The 13,003-nt window shown below is 48.8% G+C and overlaps 1 long non-coding RNA gene across 1 annotated transcript; it reads right to left on the bottom strand.

Moving 5' to 3' along the window:
* Window positions 1-2,743: 2,743 nt before the first annotated feature.
* LOC123170210 (uncharacterized) lies at window positions 2,744-5,325 on the bottom strand. Its single transcript, XR_006485075.1, has 3 exons — window positions 5,169-5,325; window positions 4,337-4,428; window positions 2,744-3,189 (listed from the first exon to the last, which is right to left on the bottom strand). It is a non-coding gene; the product is annotated as an uncharacterized lncRNA (long non-coding RNA).
* Between the last annotated feature and the right edge of the window lie 7,678 nt (window positions 5,326-13,003).

Genomic DNA, 13,003 nt, shown 5'->3' with positions numbered 1-13,003 from the left:
CTCAGATATTGTTGCTTCCGCTGACTCGTCTATGATCGAGCACTTGTATTTGAGCCCTCGAGGCCCCTGGCTTGTATTATGATGCTTGTATGACTTATTTATGTTGTAGAGTTGTGTTGTGATATCTTCCCGTGAGTCCCTGATCTTGATCGTACACATTTGCATGCATGATTAGTGTACGATTGAATCGGGGGCGTCACAAGTTGGTATCAGAGGCAGGTTTCGATCCTGGGACCTGTGGGTTATGTGCCCACGTCGCCATTGGGTGGTACTAGGATCTTTTACTCCTCGACCTTTACCCTGGGACTCTGAACTCTCTTCTACTCGGGTTAAACGAATTTACTAACTCTAACACTAGGATCCCATGACCACATTCACCCCAAAGTTGGATAAGCCATAGTTATTTCTTAGAATAGTATTTTGAACAATTCACACACTGTCATTTGACTCCTTTGAAACATTTTTGCTTTCAGATGGAACCCACGAGGCAGGTCGTGTGCCACACGACGGCCATTGGTGCCTCGGGATCACCTGCTGTGCTAGCTGAGATGATGACCTATCTGGGTTATCGCTGGCACCCTGAGTACACCGTCTATGAGGAGTACCAGGACTTTAACCAGGAGCAGTACCGTGCCATCATCCACCTCTACTCTCGGGAGTATGACTCCACTACTGTGTTGCACACCGTTCATGGTGTTGGAGTGACCATCGATATGGCTGTCCACGATGCTGCTTATGCTGCTCTGACACGTCTTCGTGAAGAGTATCGGGAGTTGGACACCTCCCCTTTCAGGCACATTGCTATCGCATCTGATGTTGGTGCGGAGGGATACTATACTGCTGCCTACTCCACTGTCACCCGAGAGCCCTTCTACCATCAGAACCTGGTTCTGCATGCTAATGGGCTGGATCGAGCTAACCGAGCTCTTCGCCACGAGTTGTACACCACCTGTCAGCACCTTTACCGTGCTCTGACGCTGTTGCACCCCTTTGTCCGATCTAGAGAGCTGCCCCGTTCTACGATCTACCCAGGCAGGACTGTGATGCCCCAGGGTGTCGGCTGGCCAGATGTGGGAGGCTACTCTCCCGCACATGGTCCTCTTCAGCCACCTGAGCGTCAGGTTCTGCACCAGAGTATTCGCGGACCCCAGGTTGCTGACGTGGAGTTTCCGATGCGACACTACCAGCTTTCGGGCTACACCTACCTCCACAGTACCTCTTGGGACTGATGTAGGCTTGCTTGTTAGTGTTAGATGCATTCGCCGCGAGCCTGTGTGCCGCCTATGGTGTTTTAGTCTATGTACTGAACTCTGTGTACTGAACTCTATGCATGACCCCTTTTGTAAGTTATGCCGACTACTATGTAGTAGCTATCGTGCTCCTTTCATTATGCATGTTTCATCATGAATGATTCTTGTCTTTGCAAATTTCTCAATGCTGAACTACCCCTGTTATATATTAGCAGGATGGTTAGACCAGGTGGTCGTTGTAGTGGTGGCAATGCCCCACCACCACCTGAGTACATGGCTAGTATGATCCAACAGTTCGAACTGAACCGCCAGTTCATGGAAAATATGATGGCTCAGTTTCCTCGCCCCAATATGGACCAGCAGCCAACCCCAGTAACTCTGCTGGATTTCATGCGCCTCAACCCAACTGTGTACCGCAGCTCAACTCAGCCTGTGGATGCTGATGACTGGCTCCGTGACATCCCCTATGAGATGGAGTCTGCCGATGTAGCCCCTGCCAGCTATGTCACCTTTGCTTCCTTCTTCCTGAAGGGACCCGCAGCTCAATGGTGGGACAGCCACAGGCGTACTCTGCCAGCTGGAACAATCATCACCTGGCCAGACTTCCAAGCTGCTTTCCGTGCTCGCTTCATTCCTCAGGGAGTCATGGACCGGAAGAAGCATGAGTTCCGCAACCTCACCCAAGGCAACAAAACTGTTGAAGCTTATCAGCGAGAGTTTCTGGACTTGTCTCGCTGTGCTGAAGAGGACATTGCAACTGATGCCCGTAGACAGGAGAAGTTCCGTGACGGCCTTCAAGCTGACATCAAGCTCGCACTTCTAGTGCATGACTTTGCTGATTTCGCCACCTTGGTGAACAAGGCCATCAATGTCGAAACTGGTCTGCAGGAATACCAGAGCTCTCATAGGCGCAACCGTGACACGGGCTCATCTTCGGGCCCGCCCTCGCAGAAGCGTAAGATATGGATTCCCAACAGCATGTACCAGCCAACTGCACCTGCCCCAAGGCAGACCTATGCTGCAGCTCGACTGCCTACTCCTCCACAAGGTTGGAAAAAGCGCTAGGCGGTAGGCGGGCGATGACTCTCTGCCTAGCGCCTAGCCTACCTAGGCGGGCCAAGGGGTTTTGTATGGTAGCAGGTTAGGAGGACAATTTTTTGTATAGGCATAGCCTTAGGCATTTTCTACTACATTAGGTTAGGACAATTGAATGATAATAAGATACTCCCTCAATCCCATGATATAAGATCTTATATTCAGATCTTATATCATGGGATGGAGGGAGTACATCACAACAACGTGAAGAACTAAAAATGATCTACTCAAGGGAAGTAGCAGTAACATAGGAACATCAAATATTCAAATATACTTGAGGCAAACATCACGCAAGACCCAATATGGCATATAGCATTATAAATTATGAGCTCAAGTTCACAAGTACTTTATTCCTAGAAGCTTATTTGAAAGACTTCTCTCAAGTCACAAGAGGGATAGTTCCACACAGACGCACAACTTGAGTTAATTTAGGATCAATAGGATGTGTCCACTGTCAATGGGACCTATCTTGTGTGGCTCGGCGCTTCCAATACAAGTAACTTAAGCATCTCCAACACGAGAAATATTCACGCCTTCTCTGAGCTCTAGCTCATGGGAAGTCTTTCCCCTCCTCTTCTTAGATGCCTCCTTAAGAGATTTCCTGCACCTATCTTTAGCTTCCTGCGAGCTTTTCTTGCATTTAGCCACAAAATTACCAACGTGAGCCACATGCTGCTTGTGACGATAAACACCTCCAATGATCACATGGTTACAAAACAAACACTTCACTTTGTCCTTGTTGGAAACATCGCCTAGACTCCCATACTCCCATCCCACATCATCCGACTTTCTCTTACGGGCATTCTCTTCCAGCAACATTGATGTTATATTTGTCTCCAACATCCTACAAATGCTCGAATACACAGCAGCAATAGTTCAGTAATTCACATCGATAATGATAAAAAATATGGACCAGATCTATCAAAGTGGAGACCACAAGTAGGCATAAATCAAGATAATAATCAAAGCAAAAAAATGCAATATAGTATGTCTGTACGGGTGTGCGCGTGTCCACATCCGAAAAACATACAGTAGAAGATAAATCATTACCCACTTAATTAGGTATATGATTTTTACAGAAGAAGACAGAAGCAAAACAATATAAGTTATAATATCATAAATTCATATTATATGCAGATCAAATATGAAATAGGTAGGAAGCTGCCTATGGAGAGATTCCAAGCAAAACAAACTAAATAGAAAATACAAAAACTACAATGAGGGAAACCAAAGAACATAATTTTTTGCATTACAAGTTTATAAATTTGTTGCATAATTGCATTGGGAACTTATTTAGTCCTGCAAGGCTGCAATGCTCGATACAGATCCAGAAGCAAATCCGTTTTTATACCGACTAAACAACCCTCTGATTAATGAACCTCTAGTCTCCACAGTAAAGATTACCAGCAACCACATACATATGATCCTACTTTTACACTAGGACTAGTTCTGGCTGGTGTTGCATCTTGGCATCAGGCAACAGAAGAGAAATCATTGCACAAACTTCCAAGAAACTTTCTGTTGTGAAGTAAATCGATAATACAAAAACTACCATGGAGGAAACCAAAAGAACATATTTTTTGCATAAGCTCATAAATGTGTTGCATTCGAAACTTATTTTGTCTTGCAATGCTCAATACCGATCCAGAAGCAATTTCCTTTTTATACAAACTGAACAACTCCTCTGATATACTAATTTGAAGTATCATGTGATATAAATAACCTCATATCTCTACATTCAAGATTACTAGCAGCCACACTCACACGCATATGATCCTACTTTTAGACTAGTGTACTAGTAGCAGCTATGTCACTGTCACATTTTGGCACCATGCAATAGAATATGATCCTACTTCTATACTAGTACAGTAGTACTAGACTACTAGTAACGTCCAGTATCACATCTTGGCATCATGCCATGTATATAACTTATGAAGTGAGACAATCATAGAAGGAACTTCATTAACATGAATAGTGCACAGAATGATTACCTTCAGACTAGTGGATACTTGCCTTGCTTCTTCAGGCGCTAGATATGACCAGCCCACTTTAACCTCCTCGTCGGATGAGCTGTCGAGTACAACTGCATCACAAAGTTACTATTATTTTCAGTCATGTCTTATTCCATTAGAAGTGATCAGTAAAGAAAATTTCATAGGTTCAGAGTCTAGGGTGGTCAGGTCATTTGGTGCAACGGCCAGCGGCAGTAGGCGTAGGTCAGGCAGAGGGAGCACTGCAGGCTGCCGAGCTGGCTGCCGGCGAGCACGGGCATGCCGGATTGCGGTGACAGACTAGGCGAGACCAAAGGCATTGACCCAGGCCAGGAGCAGCTTTTACCTTGAGCCTGAGCATAGTTCCTGTCTCCCACTATATTGTTTATGCCCAAATACTAATTGCTTCTTACTGTATTAGTTACATCTTGTAAATGCATGAGCAAATTCAGACACAACAGCATCAAGGCATGTATAAATCAGTTGCAGATCGAACAAACTAACTATCATTTCTTTTGTTGACTCGATTATGGTACTACTACGTGATGTTGACATGACATTTAAATTGTGAGATCTCTGCACAATTTTTTTTATTGAGTGGCACCCCTGCGCTGCAATCCTAGATCCGCCAGGGATGGATCAAACAACACCCAATTAACAATCTAGATAAATCAATATCAATACATAAAGTGCAGATCAAGTGATTCCATGCGAGGGACAGGGCAGCAAGTAGCAACAAACTAGCAATCCAGGGGACGATGCAGAGGCAGTACACAGGCACAGTGAATACACGAGAAGAGAAGGGACAGACAAAATCGAATTGGTAGCTCACCTGTAGCAGGGAAGAAGACCGGATCTCAGCTTGTCGTCGAGCAGAGGGATGGAGAGGAGGAAGAAGTCATGGCTGCATGGTGAGAGGATGAGGTGAATCTCTTCGTCTCGGCGGCCGGAGGACGAAGCGAGGACGGAATAGATCCAGCCGCCGCCACCCTTTTCAGTGTATATATATCCAAAGTCTAGCCAAATCTCTCCTTTCCTCCGCCGGCAAACTTCCCGCAATCTTCTCCATCCTCTCGCGATCTTCTCGCCACCTTCCCGCCCAGGCTTGTAACCTCTCCGATTCCATCTCCGGTCCGCCTTGCTCGGCCTTGCGCCGCCTCCTCGCCGCTTTTCTCCGCTTCATCACGCTTAGGCGCACGCCTGGATCCGCTTAAGCGATGGACCCGCCTAGAGCACCGATTAGCAGATTAGGCCCAAGGCTACGCGGTGGGCTGTCGCCGAGCGCTTCAGCGCGCCTAGGCGTACGCCTAATAACGCTTTTTCCAACCTGCTCCTCCAACTAGGCAGCCAAGGCTTCCAGCACCACCACCCCGAGCTCCTGCTCCCACTCCCAATAATGGTTTGTGCTTCAGGTGTGGTCAACCAGGACACCGTGCTAGAGAATGCAACCAGAACCAGAATCAACTGGCCCTTCCAGCAACTTGGCATGGAAGCAACCAGCCCCGCAGCAACAAGGCCAAGTCTTATGGTCGTGTTCATGCCAACCACGTTGATCTCAATGAAGCTCAAGACCAGCCTGCTACTGTGATGGGTACACTCCTCGTAAATTCAGTATCAGCATCCGTTTTATTTGATACAGGAGCATCCCATTCATTCATATCAGCAGAATCTGCATTCATGCATGACATTAAATACGAAGAGATGAACACTCCGCTAGTGGTACACACCCCTGCGGGCCAATGTCAAACATCTATGGTTAGTCACGACGTTCCTGTTGAAATTGAAGGACTGGAATTTCTTGTCTCTCCCATCATACTGAAGTCCTGTAGCATTGATCTCATTCTGGGAATGAATTGGTTAAAAACGCATACTGCTTCTATCGTTTGCGCCACTAAGACCGTCCATCTGCTACACCCTTCAGATGAAATAGTTACTTACCAAGCTCATCTGGTGCAAAATGCCGAGGCAAGGCTCTATGCATTGAATGCATTGAACGCTGCACCACTCGAGGGCATAGAAAACATTCCCGTCGTGCGTGCATTCCTCGACGTCTTTCCTGAAGAACTTCCAGGGATTCCCCCTACTAGAGCTGTCGAATTCATCATCGACTTGAAACCAGGCACCACTCCTATAGCCAAACGACCCTACAAGATGCCGCCGCATGAACTCCTTGAGCTTAAGGAGGAAATCGACAAATCTCTTCACAAAGGATTCATTCGCCCAAGTTGCTCTCCTTGGGGAGCACCTTCTCTCTTTGTCAAGAAGAAGGATGGGACAAACCGATTAGTTCAAGACTACCGTCCTATAAACCAAGCTACCATTCAGAATAAATACCCTCTTCCTCGGATCAATGATCTGTATGATCAACTGGCGGGTTCATCAGTGTTCTCTAAGCTTGACTTGAGGTTGGGTTACCACCAGATCCGTGTTCGTGAAGAGGATATGCCAAAGACCGCCTTCGTGACTCGATATGGTTCATACGAGTACACCGTCATGTCTTTCGGTTTAACCAATGCTCCAGCCACCTTCTCTCGTCTGATGAACTATATATTCATGGATTACCTCGACAAGTTTGTCGTGGTTTATCTGGATGATATCCTGGTATTTTCCAAGAACGAAGAAGAACATGCTGAACATCTTCGTCTTGTGCTGGAAAAGCTACGAGAGCATCAACTATATGCCAAGTTCTCCAAATGTGAATTCTGGCTACCCGAAGTAACCTATCTTGGGCATGTCATCTCTAAGGATGGTATTGCCGTCAACCCTGAACGAGTCCAGGCTATCCTTGATTGGACTCCTCCCAAGAACGTTAAGCAAGTCAGAAGTTTTCTCGGTCTCGCCAGCTATTGTCGTCAATTCGTCGAGAACTTCTCCAAGATCGCCAGGCCGCTGACTAACCTGTTGCATAAGGGCGTCAAGTTCCAATGGACAGACAAATGTCAGGAAAGTTTCTATGCACTCAAAGACAAGTTGACTTCTGCCCCAGTTCTAGCTCCACCTGATACTAAGAAGGACTTCGTCATTTACTGCGACGCTTCCCGTCAAGGATTAGGCTGTGTCCTGATGCAAGACCGCAAAGTGATTGCTTATGCCTCTCGGCAATTGCGCCCTCACGAAGAGAACTGCCCAGTTCACGACCTCGAACTTGCTGCTGTCATTCATGCGCTGAAGCAGTGGCGACATTACCTTCTCGGTAATCGTTGCGAGATCTTCACTGACCACCAAAGTCTGAAGTATCTGTTTACTCAGCTAGACCTGAACCTCCATCAGCAGAGATGGATGGAGATTGTTGCAGACTTTGACTTGGGTATTTCCTATACGCCAGGCAAGGCTAATGTAATGGCTGATGCCTTGAGCCGCAAGTCTTACTACAACCACCTCCGGGTTCACAAAGTTCAGCCCTCGCTTGTTGAAGAATTCAGAAAGCTGAACCTCCATATTGTTCCTCCGGGTGCACTCGCTCCCCCTCCTAAGGAGTTTCGCAAGATGAACCTCCGTGTTGTTTCCCAGGGTTCGCTCAATACCCTGGCTGTCGAACCAGATCTCTTGGACTCCATCAAGAGAATACAGGGATATGACTCTGAAGCCCACAAGATTAAGCGCTACCTCGCAGAAGGAAAGCCCTCATTCTTCACTATTGCTGAAGATGGCACTTTGTACTTCAAGGGCCGCCTAGTGGTGGCATGTGCAGAGAAAAACCTGGATATGACTCAGGAAGTTATGAAAGAAGCTCATGATACGCCTCTATGTATCCATCCTGGTAGTACAAAGATGTACCAAGACATCCGTCAGAAATTCTGGTGGTCTAATATGAAGCAAGACATTGCTCGTTATGTTGCTGAGTGTGACGTTTGCCGTCGTATCAAAGCAGAACATCAAAGGCCTGCTGGAACTCTGCAACCTATCTCTATTCCTGAATGGAAATGGGACCATGTTGAGATGGACTTCATCACTGGATTTCCCAAATCACAGAAAGGTAATGATGCTATTCTTGTCATCATTGGCCGGCTTTCCAAAGTTGCACATTTTTTGGCGGTCAAAGAAACGATCACTGCTAGTCAGCTGGCAACGCTCTATATGTCCAGGATTGTTTCACTCCACGGTATCCCATTGGTTATCAGCTCAGACTGTGGCAGCTTGTTCACTTCAAGATTCTGGGCAAGTTTCCAAGAAGCTATGGGAACTCATCTGTCATTCAGTACTGCATTTCATCCTCAGTCGCAAGGGCAAGTTGAACGTGTCAACCAAGTTCTCGAAGACATGCTTCCAGCTTGTGTTATTTCCTTCGGCAAGAAATAGGAGGAATCTCTCCCGTATGCTGAGTTCTCTTATAATAATAGCTATCAAGCTAGTCTGAAGATGGCCCCCTTCGAAGTGTTATATGGACGAAAGTGCCGAACCCCTCTGAACTGGTCAGAAACTGGGGAACGTCCACTCTTTGGTCCGGATATTATCCAACATGCCGAAGAACAAGTCCGCATTATTCGTGAGAATCTCAAGACTGCTCAGTCGCGTCAGAAGAGTCAGTATGACCGTCATCATGAAGACATGGTCTATCAACCTGGCGAAAAGGCTTATCTTCGAGTCACACCAATGAAGGGTGCTCACCGCTTCGGAATCAAGGGCAAACTAGCTCCTCGCTATATTGGCCCATTCACTATTCTCGAAAGGCGTGGAAAAGTGGCATACCAACTGGAGCTTCCGCCGAACCTTTCTCAGGTTCACGATGTGTTCCATGTGTCACAGCTCCGCCGTTGCTTCAAGGACCCAATCCGAGCAGTGGATCATGAAGTGCTTGGATTGCAGCAGGACCTCTCCTATAAAGAGCATCCGGTCTGCATTCTCGACCAAGCTGAACGCCGCACACGGCAGAAGGCGATCAAGTTCCTCAAAGTCCAGTGGTTGCACCATTCTGAAGATGAAGCCACTTGGGAACGCGAGGATCGCCTGCGTGATGAATACCCCGCACTGTTTCCTTCTACCTCCTAAATCTCGGGACGAGATTTCTTGTAGTGGAGGAGATTTGTAATGCCCGGATAATTAGGCTACAGTAAAACTCTCCTGATGATGCCATGTCATCGCTGTTACTGTTGCTAATCAAGTGTTAGTTCAAAACATCTCAAATTCAAAAAAATGAATTAGTGACAAACACCCAAAGTTTTCAAAAGTCAAAACAAAAATGTTCGGTGGGTGCCAAATATTGCACTGGTAATTATTGTGGAGAAAACATTTTTTTAGAAAGTGCCTAAGTATTTCAAAGTGAAATTAAATAGAAAAGAAAAATAAAGAAAAGAAAAGAAAAAGAACCCCCTCCCTCACTGGACAGGGCGGCCCTTGCTCGTAGGCCAGACCAGTCCACCTGGCCCAGCTGGCCAACCGCCGGCCCAGCCCCTCCCCGGGTCGCCTCCCCCCTGTTCCCCCGACCGAGGTCGCAACAGGGGCGAGCCCCGCCTGACCGCCTCGACGGCGACTGCCCGGAGAGGATAAGGTCGACCCCTCCCCTCGACGCTTCGGCCTCGTCCCCACCAACCTCCTCTCTCCTCTCTCGCCTCCCAGATCCACACGCTCCTCCCCCTCTCTGTCTCGCTCGCCCGCCTCCCCGAGCGCCATCGCCGCCGTCCCACCTCGCATCACCGCGGCGACCGCCTCCCTCGTGCTCCTCCGACGTAACCAGCCGCTCCGCTGCGCTCCGCTACGTCGACTACGGCCACGAACACGAGCCGACGAGCCCCACCGCCCGGACCTGCGCCTTCTTCTTCCTTCTCAGATCGCCGGCGATCTTCCTCCTCTCCGGCGACTCCTGCTGCTACTAAGCCTATCACCGGCCTCCGTGTGCTGCTCGGTGAGATCCTCCGTCTCCTGCTCCCCTCCGTTAGCCTCTACGCGTGCCGTAGCTAGCTGCCACCGCGTCCGTGCTCTGCTCGCCGCCGACGATCTTGTGGCCGTCGTTGTGGTCGATGTCACCACTGCCTGAGGCCACGGTCGAACTCCTGGTGCTCCCAGGAGCCCAACGAGCACGAGCCCGTGCTTCCCCGTACCCCCTAGCTCTAGATCCGTTGACGCCCGAACTCCGGCGTCCACTCCGCCGCTCGCCACCACCGTCTTCGGCCGTTTCCGGCCAAGCCACCCCCACAGTTCGACGCGCAAGCGTGCGCCCGTTCGAACGCGGGTAGCCGCGCAGGAAACGACCCCCTATGGCGATTTTCCGAACGACTCCGGCGACGCGCTGCCGCGGTTTTGGTCGCCGGAGCTCTCTCCGGCGCCGACGCCGACGTGGCTCGATGGCCCCCGCCCCTGGGTCGCTGACCAGTGGGTCCTGGGGGCCCCGTTGACTGGGTTGACCCAGTCAACTGCTGACCAGGCAGCCCAGTGCCACTGACACGTGGGCCCCACCGCCTATATTAATTAATTAAAATGTTTCAATAATTAAAACCTAATTAGTTACTAATTAGAGACTGACATGTGGGGCCCAGTAGCTATTTAATCTCAGATTAGTTTAATTTAAACTCTGTTAATTAACAGTGGCTAACATATGGGCGCCACCTGTCTGGTTTGACTCGTCAGCCAACCTGTTGACCTGCTGACGTCATCATTGCATCATGCTGATGTCATAATTCCCTTTTCTGTTAATTTAAATAATTCCAGAAAATGATTAAATCTTTAGAAAATCATATAAAATAATCCGTAACTCGGATGAACATACTTTCTACATGAAAGTTGCTCAGAACGACGAGACGAATCCGGATACGCAGCCCGTTCGTTCACCACACGTCCCTAGCACAGTGAACCTGCAACATTTCACCTCCGGTCCATCTATCCAAAAATGTGAAACATCGGGAATACTTTCCCGGATGTTCCCCCCCTTCGCCGGTATCACCTACTACCGCGTTAGGGCACACCTAGCATCACGCTTTGTCATGTCATGCATCTGTTTGCATTGTATTCATTGTTTCTTCCCCCTCTTCTCTCCGGTAGACTACGAGACCGACGCCGCTGCTGGTGCCCCGACCGACTACGCTATTGACGACCCTCCTTCTTGCCAGAGCAATCAGGCAAGCCCCCCTGTTGGGGAACGTAGCAATAATTCAAAATTTTCCTACGTGTCACCAAGATCAATCTAGGAGATGCTAGCAATGAGAGAGAGGGAGTGCATCTTCATACCCTTGAAGATGGCTAAGCGGAAGCGTTACAAGAACGTGGTTGATGGAGTCGTACTCGCAGCGATTCAAATCGCAGAAGATCCGATCTAGCGCCGAACGGACGGCGCCTCCGCGTTCAACACACGTACAGCCCGGGGACGTCTCCTCCTTCTTGATCCAGCAAGGGGAGAGGAGAAGTTGAGGGAGAACTCCAGCAACACGACGGCGTGGTGGAAATGGAGTTCGTGGTTCTCCGGCAGAGCTTCGCTAAGCACTACGGAGGAGGAGGAGGAGGAGGAGGTGTATGAGGAGGGAGGGCTGCGCCAGGGAAGAGGTGCGGCTGCCCTCCCACCCCTCCACTATATATAGGGGCAAGGGGAGAGGGGGAGGCGCCCTAGGGTTTCCCCTACGGGGCGGCGGCCAAGCAGATTGGATCTCCCTAGGGAAAATCCTAGGGAAAGGGTGTGGGGGGCGCACCACCCCTTAGTGGGCTGGTTTGCCCCTTCCCCTTTGGCCCATGAGGCCCTCCAACACTTGCCGGGGCTCCCGAAACACCTTTCGGTCATGCTGGCCATAGCCTGGTACCCCCGGAACACTTCCGGACTCCAATACCCTTCGTCCAATATATCGATCTTCACCACCAGACCATTCTGGAACTCCTCGTGATGTCCAGGATCTCATCCGGGACTCCGAACAACCTTCGGTAACCACATACTATTTCCCATAACAACTCTAGCATCACCGAACCTTAAGTGTGTAGACCCTACGGGTTCGGGAACCATGCAGACATGACCGAGACACCTCTCTGGCCAATAACCAATAGCGGGATCTGGATACCCATATTGGCTCCCACATGTTTCACGATGATCTCATCGGATGAACCACGATGTCGGGGATTCAATCATTGCCGTATACAATTCCCTTTGTCTATCGGTATGTTACTTGCCCGAGATTCGATCGTCGGTATCCCAATACCTCGTTCAATCTTGTTACCGGCAAGTCTCTTTACTCGTTCCATAACGCATGATCCCGTGGCTAACTCCTTAGTCACATTGAGCTCATTATGATGATGCTTTACCGAGTGGGCCCAGAGATACCTCTCCGTCATACGGAGTGACAAATCCCAGTCTCGATTCGTGCCAACCCAACATACACTTTCGGAGATACCTGTAGTGCACCTTTATAGCCACCCAGTTACGTTGTGACGTTTGGTACACCCAAAGCATTCCTACGGTATCCGGGAGTTGCACAATCTCATGGTCTAAGGAAACGATACTTGACATTAGAAAAGCTCTTAGCAAACGAACTACACGATCTTGTGCTATGCTTAGGATTGGGTCTTGTCCATCACATCATTCTCCTAATGATGTGATCCCGTTATCAATGACATCCAATGTCCATGGTCAAGAAACCATAACCATCTATTGATCAACGAGCTAGTCAACTAGAGGCTTACTAGGGACATGTTGTGGTCTATGTATTCACACATGTATTACGGTTTCCAGTTAATACAATTATAGCATGAACA

Source organism: Triticum aestivum, chromosome 7D, assembly GCF_018294505.1.
Source record: "Triticum aestivum cultivar Chinese Spring chromosome 7D, IWGSC CS RefSeq v2.1, whole genome shotgun sequence".
Lineage (NCBI taxonomy): Eukaryota > Viridiplantae > Streptophyta > Magnoliopsida > Poales > Poaceae > Triticum > Triticum aestivum.
The sequence above is the reverse complement of the archived record's forward strand: the minus strand, read 5'-3'. Positions and strand labels throughout refer to the sequence as shown.